This window comes from Acomys minous (genome assembly GCF_964271855.1).
Source record: "Acomys minous genome assembly, chromosome: 1".
Lineage (NCBI taxonomy): Eukaryota > Metazoa > Chordata > Mammalia > Rodentia > Muridae > Acomys > Acomys minous.
Window position 1 is genome coordinate 184,116,368 of NC_140483.1, and position 17,245 is coordinate 184,133,612.

A 17,245-nucleotide genomic window follows, 5' to 3' on the forward strand; every position below is an offset into this window, starting at 1 on the left:
GGGCACGTGGCATCCATACAGAAGGGCACGTGGCATCCATACAGAAGGGCACGTGGCATCCACACAGAAGGGCATGTGGCATCCACACAGAAGGGCACGTGGCATCCACACAGAAGGGCACGTGGCATCCATACAGAAGGGCACGTGGCAGCCACACAGAAGGGCATGTGGCATCCACACAGAAGGGCACGTGGCATCCATACAGAAGGGCACGTGGCAGCCACACAGAAGGGCATGTGGCAGCCACACAGAAGGGCACGTGGCATCCACACAGAAGGGCACGTGGCATCCATACAGAAGGGCACGTGGCATCCACACAGAAGGGCACGTGGCATCCACACAGAAGGGCACGTGGCAGCCACACAGAAGGGCACGTGGCATCCACACAGAAGGGCACGTGGCATCCACACAGAAGGGCGTGTGGCATCCACACAGAAGGGCGTGTGGCATCCACACAGAAGGGCACGTGGCATCCATACAGAAGGGCACGTGGCAGCCACACAGAAGGGCATGTGGCATCCACACAGAAGGGCATGTGGCATCCATACAGAAGGGCACGTGGCAGCCACACAGAAGGGCACGTGGCATCCACACAGAAGGGCACGTGGCATCCACACAGCAGTAGCTTCCGGTTGCCCTAGGCCAGCTGACCCATTCACCTTCCTGTTGTATTTCAAGCCTCTGCTTTGCATCCCAACACCCATAGTCATTGTGTGGTCCTAGTTATGTCTAGTTTATTATACTGACATTTCCCCCCGACTGCTCTTTATGCCAATCTCTCCTCATTCCAACAGATAGCCTGAAAGTGTTCAGAGTGATTTTTTTTTTCTGGATCAGTCCACTATGTTTTGCTAGAACAAAATATCCAAGGCTGGGAACTTTATAAGGAAAACAAAAAACAAACAAACAAAACAAAACAAAAAAAAAAGAAAGAAAGAAATTCACAGTTCTCCAGATTCAGAACCTGGTTGTAGCATTTGTTTACCTCTGGTGAGTGCCTGATGCCTGCATCACAATAGGATAGATGACATCATAACAGAAGAATATATGAGAGGAACAGAGTACACAGCTAGGCCGGAGACCAGAGAAAAGCAGGAGCCAGACTGGTTCTTTTTATACCAAACTACAAGCCAGGATTCCAAGAGAACAGGTTAATCATCCCTAAGGGTGTCATGCCCAGTATCTTAGTCACTTTTAGTAGCCTTTACTTCTCAAAGTTTCTGCTATCAGCTCATGAACCTTTAGATACACAAACCATATCAAAGCACAGAACTCCCCGAGGCAGCTCCTCCTGATCCCTGTCCCCCACACTTTCCACCCTCTGAAGAGTCCTTCTACCACCGCAGAGAAAGTCAGAACTCTTACACAGGTTCTTATAACAAAGTCTGTTTCATTCTGGGCCCTTCTTTCTCCTAGACTTCCTTGCTCACTCCTTTTTTCATTCTCTGTGTTCCCCAGGAGGAAAGAAAAGCTGAATCTGCCTTATTGTGCTTGCTTGCCTTTGCTACAAATTGCACTCTGTAGTACGCCCTCCAGGCGTTTTTAAGGAAGGCTTACATAGGTAGCCTTCAGACCTTGCAGGAGCATCTTCTCCACACTGTGTCCTGGGGGGGGGGTTCCCATTTTTTGCACCTTACTTGCTCTCATGCTTCTTGGAGCACCTCAGTGGACATCTGTGGTCACCGGTCTGTGTCCAGCAAGGGGGGGGTCCAGTTCAGCCTTAGCATCCGATGCATACCAGCTATAGGCATTGACAGTGCATGAGAGATGGGTTGCTAGGGTGAGGGAATGGTCCTTGTTTAAAAAAAAAAAAGTGGGTATAGTGAGGGACTCATACATTTTAGAAATTATATGAATTCATGCAAATTTTAGGTTTGTCTGCTAATCACTATGAGACCTGAAATAATTCCTTCAGATTCTGTGCTCTTTCTGTTCCCATTTGTAATCTTTGTTAATGCCACACATGTGAGAAAAAAGATCCCTAACCCAAATCATGGGTAAATTAATCAAAGCAAGCAACTTTCCATTTGTTCATACGGGTTTCCACCCACTAATGTGATCATTGGACATGAGAAATACAAGATTTTTATAGCTCAGGGGTGGGAAGTTTCCAAATGGAACAGGTAGTGCAGAGCCATCTGTAGGTAAGGTTACAGGTAGGGCACAGCCCAATCCCTGAGAAACAGATATAATCACAACAGGATTGAATCTAGTTTTTCTTTACTATAAGACGGCTTTTAAGCAAAGATGGAGGCAGGCTGGCTCATTAAAGTTATTACTTATTCCACAGGACTGCTATGGACTGTAAGGGGAAGACAGGAACAATAGAGACCCTGGGCCTGTGTGAGCTGCTGTCTTTCCATAGATCCTTTTCTGCCCCGGCTCTGTGAATGTGCTCTAAACTACCCACTGTTCCTTCTGCTATGGATGCCGTCACTCTAAAGGACTAATTGTTCACTCATTTTCCTCTGAAAGTGAAACACTGAGGTGTCCATGAAGTCTGACTTCTCAAACCATTTGACTGGGCAGCCTTGAGGCAGGAAGGAAGGTTCCCCGAGGTTGTTAAGGCAGAGAGAACAGGAGGTAGGAAGGAGCCATTGTGGGGTGGTTGCTCCTGCCAGCTAAGGAGAGAATGGATACCTTGCCTTTGCTTCTCTGTGTAATCGTGCTGTTTGTCCTCAGCAGTCAGGCTGTTAGCGCTTGAGTCTAAGCCAGTCTTTCTGCAGAACTCCCAGCCTAATGCAACCTGCCCCTCCACATGCCCTTGTTAGGAATTTCTCCGTAAAAAGGAGTAGAGCTTTCCCCTTGCCAGCTGTCCTGGATATATTACAGGTTTTTCCCATAAGATATTGCTATCTTTCATCAGAGGCGAGAAGGGCAAAGGTGTTCGATCTGAAAGGTCTACGCAATGATAGGAAAGCACATACTTAAATTTTTATTTTGAAATTTAAAAAATGATACAGCCCAGGATGGCCTTGAATTTGTGATCTCCCTGCCTCAATATCTTCTGCACTACCTACCACAGCTGGCCATGAATACTTCTAGAAAGTTTATCTGTAAATGGCCCTTAGCAGTTTCCCCTAAGCCAGCTATTGGATTCACCCAGATCAGAGGACTGAGGGATACAGGAGCTAAAAGGCCAGAAGAACTAGCTCCTGGGAGGTTAGTGATGACAACTCATTGACAGGAGCCTCAGTGTCATCAGTCATAGGAACACTTGCAGAGATGTCCCCCAGCACTTGGAGTGAAAGTCAGGGCAAAAATGTAAAAACTGCTCTGGCTGGGCCATGTGCACTGTCTACTGCCATGCGGGCTGGGCATGAAACAGTTAAAGTATTCCATCTGAACTCCTGCAGCCAGTGGGAGCATTTGATGTTCTGCCCAGGAAGCTTATCCCAGAGTGAATAATTCCCTCACAGCAGGGGAGCCTTTTCTCAGGTTGAACTCTGTCTGGAAGCTGCTCATTTCTTGTCAGGGAGCCAGAAGTAGCCTCAACCGCCCCATCCTTACCCAGGCTAAGAGCAGAGAAAGGGCAGCCTGACTCTCAGCCTGCCTCTCAGATCGCAGCAGAGGTGCTGAGAGACAGCCTTTGCTTTCTGCACAAGGCAGGAAAACCAACCGCCTTATCAGCTGCTGAGGATCACCTAGACCTTTACCCCACTGCACAGGGTTCAGGGTGCTCCACTCAAGAGACTCTAAGAATTCTTACAATGCAAGTTCTCTCAAGAATCCCTCTTAGCGTACCGGCTCAGCAACAGTCCTTGGGATGGCTCATTTCTCACGGAAACACTAGGGAAGCCGTTTACCTGGTCCAGCTACAAAGTGAGGTAGGGGGATGTTTACTGAGTTGCTCAGAATGATGCTAGTTACCATGTACAGAGCCATGCGGCATTCCCACCCCCAGCCCCCACCCTCATGAACCTTTGCTCCAACCTCTAAAATGCATGCAGCCACACCCTTTCTTGAGCTCTAGTTTTCAGACTTTCCACACACAGCACAGAAGCCATTCCTGAGGGGAAGGGCTAAGACCTACAACAACAGTAATACAATCAAACAACCCAATAAAAATCAAAAGGACAAAAATCTTTGAACCATCACTTCAACAACCACAAAAATGCAGATAGCAAATTAGCACATGAAAAGATGGCCAATGTTATTTTTGCTTTAGGAAAATACCAGTTAAAACTACAACAACGGTAAAAGGCTCAGCGGTCAAGTGCTCAGTGCACCAGCTTGAGGACCTGATTTTGATGCCCAGGCCTGACACCATGTTTTGCATCCCAACACTGAGAAGCCAGAGACAGGTGGGTCCCATGGCTGCCGCGGCCTGCCTGACTAGCCTAGTTGAAAACTAATAAACAACTTCTCAAGAGGAGCATCAACAAGGTGGCCCTCTGGCTTCTGTGTGCACTTGCACTCTTGTGAGTAAGTGTGCCCCCTTCCCCAATAGCTCCACATGCCCACTTGATGACTAACACCACTGCAGACAAGGAACGACTGAGGCTTCCAAACACAGCCAGTGAGAATGTGCTAGAACACCCACTTTGGAAAGGGATGCGGCAGTTGCTTGTAGATACTATTGCCCCGGCATCACACCTCTAGCTATTGGTCCAAGTTAACATACAGAGCCGAAACCCACATGCATGTGAGTACTCTTGCTACCTTGTTTGAACCTCTATGTGCACTGCGTGTTACGGTTTGACCATGAGATGTTTCTCTCGGCGTGCATGCTGCATGTTTGGACATAGTACTTGGAAAGTCTGTGAAACTTTTAGGAGTGGGGTCTAATTTGTACAGGCAGGTCGTCAAGGGTTCATATCTGTGAGATAGATAAAGCCACTGGTTCCTGTCCCACCCCTCTTGTTTACCACAGCAGTGTGAACAGCCTCTACCATCCAATGCCTTCTGCCATGAACGAGTTGCTCCCTAATGCTTGCCCCACCATGGTGGACCAAAACCCTCTGAATCTGGAGCCAAATAACTCTTTCCTCCCTTAAGTTATTTCTAAAGGCCGGTGGCCCCAGGGACACCAAAATGGCTGGGTACATTGCCACACAAATTCACACATATTCACATAATATGACAACAGACCTAAATAAAAGGAATGAATTGTTGACGCACTCAACACCCTGGACGGCTCTCAGAGTGACGGTGCTGAGTGAGAGGGAAGATGGCAAGGAGCACATGTCACACACACGGCTGTAAATTCCCAAGAGCGCAAAGTGCAGGAGAGAGGGAATCAGAGATCTAAAGAATGGAGGAAGGTCAGGAGAAGGCCTAGATGCCAAAGACAACGTGAAGAAAGCCGCAGGAGAAGATGATGTGCTGCTGTGACCAAATGCTTGAGAAAATAAACCTAAGGAGGACAAGAATGTGTTTTCATCGCATTTTTAGGTTTGGTCTGTGGCTGCTGAACACACGGGCTTGGCAGCGGCAGATGGCAATGGAAGCCATTCTTAACGGTGGACAACAAGCCAGACCAGGGATGACTGGGGATACCTCAAAAAGACATATCTTTCTCCAGTGATCCCTGCTTCCTAACAACATTCCACATTCCCCCAAAATAGTGTGATGGTCAACACCAAGCACAGCCGGTGAGCCTGCCGTATGCACCTCACAGCCAGGGTGGATAAGCTCCTTATCTGAATGTTGGTGATGCTCTCATGACTATAGATGGATTTTAAAACTTGTATTTTTATTGTTGGTTGCTTGTCACCTGCACCCCCAAACAAAAACCACAGCTAGAGTAGATAGAAGAACCAAAACAAACTCCAACCAGGTAAGTGACCAAAAATTAGTACTGTAGGGTGGTTAATAGCCCAGACCAGGGATGCTCACTGCATAGTCATTAAGGTGATTGCAAAGGGCTTGCTGTGTAAGCATGACAATCTCAGTGTGAACCCCCAGCATCAGCATCTTGTAAAGTAGAGGGCAACACAGCATGTGTGTCTAAAACCCTAGTGCTGGGCATGCGAGGAGGGTAGACAGGAGCAGATCCCTGGAGCTCAGCAGGCAGCCTAGCAAGTCAGCGAGCTCCAATTTCAGCAAAAGAACCTGCATCAAAAATATAGCGGAGCTATTGAGGAAGACCCCTGATGTCGACCTCTGACCTCCACATGGACATATAGCCTTATGCACAGGTGTATCATGCACATGTGCATGCACACACATAGACAGATACACACACACACACACACACACACACACACACACACACACACACACACACCATAGTTTCAAATCTTAGTTAAATTTAGGCAGGGCCCTTTATTTCCTTTGTAAAATGTAAATAATACTTCCCACTAATAAATATATGAATACAGAGAATTTAGGAAGTAAATAGATATGTCTGTTGTCTTTTTGCCTTTGTTTACAATCCTTTCTTTTACTTTTGATATTATAATTTTGTCAGAACATCCTTCTCTTCCCTTTGGTCTCTCAAAGACCAACTCTACTTCCTCACGGCCTCTTTTTTCAGTAATCATTATTGCACTCATGCATGCGTGTGTGTGTGTGTGTGTGTGTGTGTGTGTGTGTGTGTGTGTGTGTGTGTGTGTATGTGTATGTGTGTGTGTATGTGTGTGTGTGTGTGTGTATGTGTGTGTGTGTGTGTGTGTGTGTGTGTGTGTACATCTCTCTAAATATAGCCTGTTATGTATAATGTTGACTGTATGTATGTTTTCAGTACCTTTTGGCACAGGACAACCAATTAGTGTGTTCTTCCTGGGGAAGGCCACCTATCCCACTGCCAGTTTTCCTCCACTGTTTACAGTTTTTATGTGTGGGCTTGAGGCATACTGTGAGCTTTTCTCTGTCTACATTGGCATGCCTGTTGGTGTTGTGTTTGTTACTGCCTATTATCTCAATCTATCCTGGCAGCTGTAACAAAACACTTTAGACAGTGTAATTTATAAGCCATAGACATTCAATGTTTGCCATCTTAGAGACTAGGAAATCCAAAGTCAAGGCAGATTTGCTGTGAAACCAACCAGTGAGGCTGGTTTCCTGGTGGGACTGTCTTCCAAGTCACTCATCCTTTCATCGGGGCAGAGCCACGTGACTTAATCTGCTCCATCAAACCCCACCTCTTCATTCCTTGGCTTTGGGAGAAGGTTTCAGCAGATGTGTTAAGGGCAGCACAGGCTCTTGGAGCACAGCATCTGTCCAGATAGAAAGGGAAGTGCCTTTCTGCCCAGAAATTTTATTACATTATGTTTTATTAAAATCCATTAGATTCCTTCAGCGGCCCAAGGAAGAAGAAAAAGAGGTGTTTCACTCTAAGCTAAGTGAGTTGAATCAGATATAAAAATAATATAATGTCTTTCATTTTCACTAACAATAGACACTGCCTATTAGGCCTGGCAAGTGACAGAAGTGGCTAACCAATCATAGGAATTGTTGACAGTTCAGAGGCTCTTTAAGCACCACAGTTTTCACTGCCTCTCCACCCCTGACAAGTATGGCATGTTAGACAGAAATGGTTCTTGCTGCAAATGGCTGATAAAAGCCCAAAACATGGAGAAATTTACTTTCCTGGTCTACTTGGGTGGGAGGCAGGTAGCTCTCAGGTTTAACCCAAATCCCAACATAATCACCAAGCTCCTTGGCATGATGGTTTTCCATGTGGTACCTTTGCTGGTTTTCCATGTGGATGCCTTTGGTCCTAGAAGTTGACTCTAACTCATGGCATCCTCAACAGCAGCAGCAGCAGCAGCAGCAGCATTCACAGTTGGCCTGAGGGGCTCTGCTTGATTCCTGTTCATGGTAGCTTTGAGCTTTCCTGCCTAGTGTCCTTCTGGATCGCGTCTTCAAGGAGCTATGACATAATGGGAAGGGGCCAGCATGCAGGGAGAAGGCAGGAGTAGAATCAGAGGCCTGGTCTTTATGACTCACTGTCTAACCTTGGATTAGACACTGATGCTTCCTGTGTATCAGCGTCCTGGCTTGGAAATGAAAGCAGCTGCCGCTGGTAGTTGTAAAAGTAAATGATATACTATATATAAACACAGTTTGAACCTCCATGTTCTTTAAAGAGGAGGGAATAGCTTTCTACTGCTTCTATCCTACAGCCTAGCACCCCTAGTAGAGAAAGTGAAAGGCCTACACCAAATACAAAACAAAACTCTGAAAAATCATAGGCTTTAGAATTAGGTTCTGTTTCATTACCAGACTCGTTCATTAAGAATCTGACTAAGGCATTTTCCCACCTTAGTCATTCACAGGTATTTACTGTGTTCCTACTGTGGACCAGGCAATGTGCTTCCTGTTAAGGACACAGAAATAAAGTAAGAAAGACCATGTGTTTTCTTATGTTCTATCTCAGTGGCTCTCAACCTTCCTAGCGCTGCGACCCTTTAATACAGCTCCTCATGGTGTGGTGACCCCCAACCATGAAATTATTTTTGTTGCTACTTCATAACTGTAATTCTGCTATTGTTATGAATCATAATGTAAACCCCTGTGTTTTCTGATGGTCTTAGGTGACCCCTATGGTAGGGTTGTTTGAACCCTCTCGAAGGGGGTCATGACCCGCATGTTGAGAGTCACTGCTCTAATTCATCCATTTGTAAATTAAGAATAGTAATAACTTACAGTCTATGTCTACAATAACTTAATAAAACAATTCATGAAAAATGCCTATGAATAAGGAAAGCTAAGTAAATGTTCTTTCCTTTCTTTCCCTTTCTCAGCATTGTGGGTGTTGGAAAAACTTTGGTATGGGTTTCAGGGACACATCCTCAGCCCTGCTGTTAGCTGGCTGTGTGATCTCAGGCAAATGTCATGGCATCTCTGATCTCAGTTTTCCCCTTCAGTAAAACAGTGATCTACTTATATGGATGACATTTTGTATTTCTCAAAATGAGTAATCAATTAATTGATAATTAGTTAATTTGTGGAAAAGTGCGTCTATTAGACTCTGCTTTGATTTTTAAAATAAATGTAAAACAAAGATTTATCAATGCATTACTTGATTCAAGCCCTATACTAAATCACTATATACACAGTAATAACTTAATCCTTCCACTCTATTCAGTGGTCCACACTTCATGTGAAGAAGCTAAAACACAGATGAGTGAACTTGGCCAAAGTCATCAACCCAGACATTGAGAAATACGGTGCTGACACCCAGGTCTGATTATAAAAGCCATTTTCTAGTCCTCTTCTGCTAGGTGGCTGTTCAGAGCTTGTAAGGCCAAATGGTTGCAGGTAGATTTTCTGTCCATTAAACAGTACCTCATACAAAGTGTCGTTCATCCAGGCTTTACAAAGGGAAGCTGCAGATGGTAAGTAAGCCTTGCCTCTGCTGCCTCTCCTGCCTCCACCTCTGAGAATATCTCCTTGTGATTGATGGAAAACTAAACATTATTGTTCATGAGTGATTTTTTTTCCAAATTAGACATCTGCTGCTTGTTTTTCTGGGAGTTTGGCAACTTTTCCAGTTCACTGTGGTGGTCAGATCTAGAGGAAATAATTAGGTGGCCATGGCAACTAGCAGCATCCCAGGCATACCACCATGATGCTTAGGGGCAAGCCTCATGCAGAGAGTCCAAATATCCCCTCTGCCCTCAAAGCTCTGGCCTCAGGCTCCTCAGCAGAGTCTCCATTAGGTCTAAAGTTGCCTGAAAATGATAGAAAAGATACCCGGAAAGGCGTAATGGAGATGAAAACTCATACATAGTAACCAAAGAAAGGCTAAAGAGAGGAAAGGGAAGACAGAAATGAAGCATACTGTGTGGCCTGAAGCTATGTGCTCGGAGAGGCAAAGTGGTCGGCTTATGATGATCACACAAGTGGTCTGCTGATGATCACACAGGTAAAGAATCAGGTGGGTGAGGTTCCACTCTATACCTGCACTGAGCGTTCTTCAAGACCCTCCCCAAGAAGACTGTTGGTGGAGAGGCTGGGAGGGAGGCACTAGTCCTGAACCCAGTGCCCGGTGCCTCTCCCCAGTTGCCCACCTTGGTAGGAATTGTCCTTTCTGGTAGTTCCTAAGCCGTTCTAGCCCACACTACCCCACTGGTCCTCGCCTTTGTCGTACCAAGCCCCTTTTTTCTCAGAAACGTTTCTGCTGTGTCCCAATGTCTTGTTGCATCTGAAACCAACACTCTTTTTATTTATTTTTATTTTTATTTTTATTTTTATTTTTATTTTTGCTGTATTGAAAAGATGGTCACATTTGCATGTATTCTCCAATCCCTGGAGTATGTTTTTCTGGGCTCTGATGCAGATGTTGAACTTGCTGTTACCTTATAGATACCTGGAAATTATTGTTCTTTATAGGCAGGTTCGGAAAAGTCTCAGTCTTAGTGATTTCCTTTTTCTCTCCCACCCCGTATTCCTGCAAAGTGTCTGAAGCCTCATGAGATTATTATTTTTCTTCGGTGACAGAAAGATGCTCAGCATTTTGTGCCTACTATATTCACACCTTCCTTCTAAAAACCAAAATTCAAATTATATTTAAAAGTTTGCGTTGTCCAATCTGCTCCTCATTTCGGAATGGGTGCCGTCGCCTTTCACCTTGATACAAACTTGGCAGGTGTCGTCCCACCCCACAACTTCTCTGGTTTCTGAGCAGGTGCTTGGAGAGTTTGAAGAACACACATGTTTTTTTCTCTTATCTCCTGGTGAGCAGAATTCTGGTTGAAGGTCAAGCAGAGATGTCGATGACGCCCTTGAAGAAAGCAAACATGTGAAAGACGCTGTGAGCACTGCCTGAGTCATGCTGCCTCTGCTATTACAAGATCACATTATGCTTTGGCCACCGTGGATGATGAGGTAAGAGGAAGGGCACACAGCTTGCCTTTGCTCTGTCACTTAAGTAGCTGCATGATCTTGGGCCAGTCACTCATCCTCCACAAGATTCAGGGTCACTTTCTCTTGAACACTAGAACCTTGGCTGTTCTGAGGATCAAAGATGAGGGAGACTAAACAAGGGGGCAATCAAGTCTAGAGATATAAATCTATATAGAAACAGGCAAATTCATATAATTTCTAAGATCTACTCGAAGTTGATGGTGGTCAACTGGTTTTTAATAAGGGAGTCCAAACAATTAAAAATTTTTTAGTATTTAAAAAATTGATGATGTTTAAGCAAGTGGATATTCACCTGTGACAGAGTGAGGTGGCAAGGGTTGGAGAACACTTTGGAAGAGGGGATGGAAAAACTGTATGAGCCAGAGGACCAGGGAATTTGCTTTGATATTGTGTCTCTTGGTAACATCAGAAGCTATATCAGTAAAGTCTCACCAACTGCCTAACTAGGAGCTGGTCAAGAACACCACAAATAGACATGCAAAAGTGATGGGGAAAACCCTCCTGTCCCCAAGATACACAAAGAACTGTAGTCAGCGAAGGGATGCTGAGGGAAAGCTATGGTGGGAGTTAGAAGGAGGGAAGAAAGGAGACAAGGAGAGAGAGAGAGAAAGAGAGGGAGGGAGGGAGGGAGAGAGAGAGAGAGAGAGAGAGAGAGAGAGAGAGAGAGAGAGAGGGAGTGTCATCCCCAGGGAAGAGCACACCAATTGGTTGTCCTATACCAAATGGTCAGCCTTGAAAATATACATATAGGTAACATTATAGACTGAGCCGGCTCTGTGTGTGTGTGTGTGTGTGTGTGTGTGTGTGTGTGTGTGTGTGTGTGTTTGCACATACATGCATGTGTAAACATATACTAACAATTAGTGAAAAAAGAGGCCCTGAATTTGAAAGAGAGCAGGGAGGGGTGGGTATGGAAAGGCATGGAGGGAGGAAAGGGAAAGGAGAAATGTCATTATTCCCAAAAATTAAAATAAAAAGGAATGAGTTGGGACTCCCAACTTTATATTAGGTTAATCAAGAATAGATTAAAACCTAAATGTAAAAACCAAGATTATAAAAGTATATAACAAATCCATAAGCATACATCTTTATGACAAATCAGCACCTATTGCTTAAATATGACACCATGAATATTAGTAACAAAATAAAAAATAGATAACTTAGATTTTTTCTGAGTGAAAATCAGTTTTGATTTAAAGTACATTATGCAAGAAAGAGAAAAGACTTATGCATGGTAGTAACGCTTGTAACCTGAGCATCTGAGAGGCTGGGGTACGGGGCTGGGAGTTGGAGACCAGCCTGAGATACATAGTGAGAACTTGTGAAGGGGGTGAGAGAAGAGACAGAGAAAGACTCATAACTTAGAAGAAACAGTCATTCATGTATATCCATAATAATATATTATATGTGCAATATACAAACAATTGTTATATCTTGAAACAAAGCACAAACAACTCAGTTTTAAAATGGAAAAATGATCTGAAAAGATATTTCTGCAAAAATTATAAGAAAATGAACGACAAAAATCTGGAAATATTCTCTAGATCATTAGTCATCATAGAAAAATAAGTAAAAACCACAAGGAGATGACTCTCCCATCATTCTGAGAGCCATAATGTAAAGGACAGTAATAAGTGTTGAAGGCAGTATAGAGACGTTGGAACAATCACACTTAGGTAGTAGAACATGGCACAGTCTCTATGGAAACTGGTCTAACAGTTCCTCAGACAGCTCAAATAGAGTTACTAGATGACTCAACAAATCTTTTCTGGGACACTTATCCAAGAGCAATGAAAACATATCCACTCTCATATGTGAATACTCTTGTGCACAAATGTTCATAGAAGCCTTATTCATAAAACCTCCAAAGTAGAACTAATGCAAATCTGCCAGCTGGTGCTTGGATAAAGCCAGCGTGATTCAGGAGGCAGGGGGATGATGCTCACAGTCCCACACACAGGGAGCTGGAGATTCTCAAGCCTGAGACAAGCCTGGCTATATGATGACCTTGGCTTAAGCAAACACAACGGAACAGGCAGTTTCTCCACACAGTGCAATACAACAACGGAACAGGCAGTTTCTCGATACAGTGCAATAAAACAAAATGAAGTGCTGATGTATGCTACAGCACGGATAAGCCTCAAAAATACTGAGTCGGGGAAAGCCAGGTATAAAAGATTACATATTTCTTGATTCTATCTCCATGAGGTGTTCATGGAGATAGCATTTGAGCACAGGAAGCAGAGGAGTGATTGCCTGGGGCTGAAAGCTGAAGTTATCACATGTGACAGGTGTAAGGTGCAGGTTTTCTCTTCTTGTTGAGACTAAAATATAATAATGATGTTTCTCCTAACCCTTTCTTCCCTCCAAGCCCTCTCATTGCCTCATGTGTGTGTATGTATGTGTGTGTGTGTGTGTGTGTGTGTGTACATGTTTGTGCATATGTATATGCATATATTCCTAAAGATAACCAGTACACGATTTATTTGGGGGTGATGGTATATCCTAAAATTGTGGTGATGGTCACACAACTCTGAATATTCTAAAAAAAAAAAAAAAACTCTGCCCTAAAAAATAGCTCTGTTTGTCTTTAATTGTAAAATCTTAATTTTTCCATTTCGATTCCTGTCATCTAGTACAGCCTCTGAATCTTTGTTTGTTACTACATCATATCCTGTGCTCATTGCTCTGACCTCAGCATCCCATCCACCATGTCCTTCCATATAATCCAAGGTTGGGAGCTCTTGATTAGTCTTACCCAATAACGTTATTTCATTTTTCTTCCTAGCGGTAGATTTGAAATGAGCATACACTGAAACTCTTGGCATAATGCCTAAGAGGAGATCTCTTGGGTGAATCCCCCAATGTGAACATTGCTAGAAAAAGCCAATATGGAGGCTTCGTGAATTGAGCACACTTTAAGCCCTGAGTTTCTTGAACTTGAGCATATGTCAGAATAAAATAGAGGGCTTGTTAAGCAAGGGATTACCAAACTCCACCTAAGTGTTCTGGCTTCCTTCTATGGTAGTGTAAGCTGAATAAATCCTTTCCTCCCCGGTTTGCTTTGTCATCGTGTGCTTCCTCATGCCAGTGGAAACCCCAACTTAGACAGCGTACATTGTCACTGTGTACACCATTATTCCCCCTTTTGTATATATTTGAAATTTCCTAACATAATGTAAAGAGAAATAAACAGTCAGGGAGCAGTAGATTTATCATAAAGATCACTACCGATGGAGATGCATCACAGAGCCAAGATTTAGAAACCAATACAAGCACTTCTGAGTCTCGTTTCCTTTCAGTTCTGCTAAACTCTCTCCATAGATGTTGGTGAGTTTTTTCCATCCCAATCCCAGAGGGGAACAGGGACAACTGCACACACGCCTGAGGAGAAGTAGCCACTGACTGGTGCTCTCTTTATCTCTTCATGACATTTCAGTGACTTACTCTGAACAGCTTTCCACATAAAAGATTTATCTTCATCCGTTCTTCTTACCTAGTGATACTTGTCAAGACCCAGATTTTGGAAAACTCTACTAAGCTGGCCATGACCCACATCGTCCCTTTCTCCTGCACCCAGTGGCCATCTCTCCAACCAGGAAATGTTGTTGCCCAGAGAGTCAGACAGAGGGTGGGTAGGTGGCAGCGGTTTGGAAGACGAGCGACAATGTCCCGTTCCTTAATATCTGTCTTACTTAGGATTTTACTGCTGTGAAGAGACACCATGACCAAGGCAACACTTATAAAGGCAAACGTTTCACTGGGGCTGGCTTACAGTTCAGACATTAGGTCCATTATCATTGTGCGAAGCACGGCAGGCTGCTGAGTGACGTGGCACTGGATGAGCCAAGAGTTCTACATCTTGGTCCAAAGGCAGCCAGGATGGGGCTTGTTCCACATTGGTTGGAGCTGGAGCACTAGGAGCCATCCAGCCCACCCCCACAGTGACACACTTCCTCCAACAAGGCAACACCCACCTCAATAAGGCCACACCTAATAGTGCCACCAGCCATGAGCCAAGTATTTTAATAGGTGAGTCAATGGGGTCCAAATCTATTCAAACCCCCACAGATTATTTGACTATAAAATGGACAAGAGTACACTCAGGGATTGCGAAGAATAAGCACATTGCTGGAGGTTCAGTCTTCCCTGGTGCTTGGCACAGATGTCTGGCTCAGGGACTTTAGCTGTTCTAAAGTTCAGGGCTTAGTTTGCCCAAGTTGTCTGTGTGCAGGCGCATTCTTGCTACCTTCTGAGTCCTAGCGGGACAGCATCTCCCAGACAAAAAAAACCAGAGGTACTGCCTATTGGGAGTAATTACCAAGTGTCTGTGGAAGAATGGCAGGGGTGCTTTGCTGGGATTTTTGAGAGGCCTCTGAAATGTTGCAAGGCTGGGAAGGAGAGGGACAGGGCTGTTGCCTGTCAGCCCTCGGTTAAAGTGGATTGCAGTGTGTCTCCCAGTTATCTGAGTGATTTAAGGAGGTGAGACCTTGAGCAAAGATGGAGGCAGGAAGAACCCTGGCTGGCTGTAAAAGAAGAGAGGCAATGAAAAATTAGTTATTAAGTAAATGAAGTCCAGGAAGTGATCCAACATCATGGGAGTGGTTAATCACAGATGGGGAATGGGAGGGGGAGGGGTGCTTCTAACCTTGTGGAAACAGAAAGTCAGAGCCATTCGGACAGCACTGTTTTATGGCTAGGTAGAGGCATGGCAGGGGATTATCAGAAGGCTAAAAACAAAGAGCTTTTTATGTTCTCCTGGAGTTCCTCTTTCTTACAATGCCCCAGTCTTACTGTTTGCCTATTTTTATTTGTTTGTTTGTTTTTGTTTCTAATTCTCGACTACTTAGTAGGGTTTCCTTTGCTGACATTGTCTGTTATAAACATAGACCTTTGTCAATTCCTATACATGCGGTAAACACCTCATTTTATTTAGTCCTTAATTGAGTCTATAGTGCAGTGTTGATTTTATCCCTATCATAGATCATGAGGCAGGATCAGCATTGAAAATTAGGTAGGCCCAAAAGTAAGTAGAAGTGATGTCAGCCTGAATTTAAGTGGTGTGTTTACTTTCTAAATGACTTGTATCTGTAGTGTTTTCGTGTTGTTGTCCTCTGAGCTTCAGGTGAGTGTTAGCATCCAAGTTTCACAGCTACAGAATTATAGACAGACACACAGCATGGGTGACAATGGCCAGAGGAACTTGGCTGAGGGTCAGCCTTAGGACTTGCTTTCTCTCCACCACTACTTACAGCTGCTGGAAATCACCGAGGACTGTGCTTGGAGGTAATTTGTATTATAAACATGCTTCTTTGTCACGTCCTCCCGCCGGCAGGAACGATGCAGACACCAGGATCCTTCTCAATCACGCTTTATTGGGAGCATCCTTTGAAGCTGAAGCGAAAGACCCCGAATGCCTGTGAGCACGCCGCTTAAATACTGTCTGGATGTGGCGTGTCAATGTCTCATTGGTTACATTCGGATGCCTCATTAGCATGTCTCATTAGCATGTCCCATTAGCATGCCCGCATTAGCATGCCCGCAGATGAGAGGCTGTGTTGGAGTACTTCATTTGCATACCCCTGTCGGGAGGGGTGCATTGAGAGGGCTTATGTCTGCACATGTGCGGGAGCTGTAGCAACTGTAACAGTTGCCACCAAGTGGTAACGGTCGCCGCCATTATCGGGTGTGGCCGCGCCTTACACTTCTTGTCATCCAACAAGAAGCAGATGAGTTTCTGATGTCCTTCTTACCTGTTTCCCTCTCTCTGTTTCTACTTCTCCATTTCCGGTCCCTTCCATTTCCAAGGTAAGTTTGACCTCTTGCCAGCTGGTCCCTCCTGAGACTCCTCTGCCCAGCGCTGCTCCAGAGAACATGAGAGTCTAGGGATAAAACACTCTTCCTCCTTCTGTGACAGGCTTATTTCATCTAGCATAACGCCCTCAAGATTCACCTATCAGCCTGTGTCTTAGAGAAACCATGATGCCAGTAACTTTTATAAAGGACAATATTTAATTGAGGCTGGCTTACAGGTTCAGAGGTTTATCACGATGGCGGCATGAAGGCAGACATGGTGCTGCAGATAGCTGAGAGTTCTACATCTAGATCAGCAGGCAGTAGCAAGGGAAAGAGAGACTCTAGGCTTGGGCATTGGAAACCCCACAACCCACCCCCAGTGACACACTTCCTCCATCAAGGCCACACCCACTCCAACAAGGCCACACCTCCTAATGCCACTCATGACAGTCTCTTAACTGTAATCACCTGTACAATCAAAATTTTTAAAATGCAGATTGCATGCTTCCAACATGCAATGGCACAGGATATAAATCGCCATTCCAAAAGGGAGGAAATGGAGCTGAGTGAGGAAATACTGGACCAAAGCAAGACCAAAAACTAGCTGGGCAAAGTCCAAACTCTGCATCTCCAT

General features: G+C 44.6%; 1 long non-coding RNA gene across 3 annotated transcripts in view; it reads left to right on the forward strand.

Moving 5' to 3' along the window:
- Positions 1-1,043: 1,043 nt before the first annotated feature.
- Positions 1,044-17,245, forward strand: part of LOC311598735 — a 38,646-nt gene continuing 22,444 nt past the window's right edge. For all 3 annotated transcript variants that reach the window (XR_014779653.1, XR_014779654.1, XR_014779655.1), the window contains exons 1-3: positions 1,044-1,150; positions 4,169-4,304; positions 10,634-10,776. This is a non-coding gene — a long non-coding RNA (uncharacterized lncRNA). The remainder of the gene's footprint in view (positions 1,151-4,168; positions 4,305-10,633; positions 10,777-17,245) is intronic.